This window comes from Sinocyclocheilus anshuiensis, unplaced genomic scaffold (genome assembly GCF_001515605.1).
Source record: "Sinocyclocheilus anshuiensis isolate Anshui unplaced genomic scaffold, SAMN03320099.WGS_v1.1 scaffold154, whole genome shotgun sequence".
Taxonomy (NCBI): Eukaryota; Metazoa; Chordata; class Actinopteri; order Cypriniformes; family Cyprinidae; genus Sinocyclocheilus; species Sinocyclocheilus anshuiensis.
The window spans coordinates 597,375-598,350 of record NW_015546101.1 but is presented as its reverse complement, the minus strand read 5'-3'; positions in this window follow the sequence as shown (position 1 = coordinate 598,350).

The window sequence follows — 976 nt, the reverse complement described above, 5'->3', positions numbered from 1 at the left end:
ATGGCCGGCTTGGAGAGTATTTACTTAAACACAGTTTATGTCTTAAGTGGAGGAGAACAGTTGGGAGAAAATCCGAGAAGGGTATAACTGCAGCCCGGAGATCTCCAAATGGGGGCGGGAACTCCAAAACGGGGTGGGAGCTCCAAAATAGGGCGTGGCTTCCTCCCATTGACAGACAGTCACATGACACGCATGCGCAATTTTTCCCCCCCAATCCACTTCAGTGCAAACTCCGCCCCACAGCTGATTCCAAAGATTTTATTGGTTGTGTCAATTAAAGTGTTGATTTCCTACACTATGCTACAAAAAAATGCTAACTCCTAAACCTACCATACACCTGACCCTAACTTTAAACCTAAACGTGCACGGTATGAATATCTTGAGTTGTTTGTTTAATATATGTACTCACAATATATTGTTGCATAATAGTTTACCTGTGTACTTATTTATTTATTTTAGGATATACTATACATTTTTGCAACCAATTATTGGTGTGATTATTTAGTTGTTAAATAAATTTTACATCTGTAAGTGGTTATCAGTTAAAGTAATTTACCTTTATGATGTTGTTACAGTTGATATTTAAAGATTTCTCTATGTTTGTGTCTTCCAGTGTGACATTCCAATCATACGGATATGGTCGACTCTTATTCTTCTGGAGAACTTTGGAGTTTTGGAAGACCAAACAAAGTAGTTTCGCTTTCACAACGAAACACAGCGTCACACACGGTGGCCTTGAGTGAGCAGAGGCCGGGGGCTAGAGTGAGCGGCGGCGGGCGGCGCGGCCGGCGATTTCGACGAAGGAGCGTCCAGCGGCCTTGCGGCAACCACATGTGACGACTCCGGGCTGGACTCCGCTTCGTCCACGGTGAAAGCAGGCTCCAGGCATGACGAAGCGGATATCATCCTCTTTTGGAAGGCTAAATAAAGTAGTTTCGCTTTCACAACAAAACACACAGCGTCTTCACGACATGGC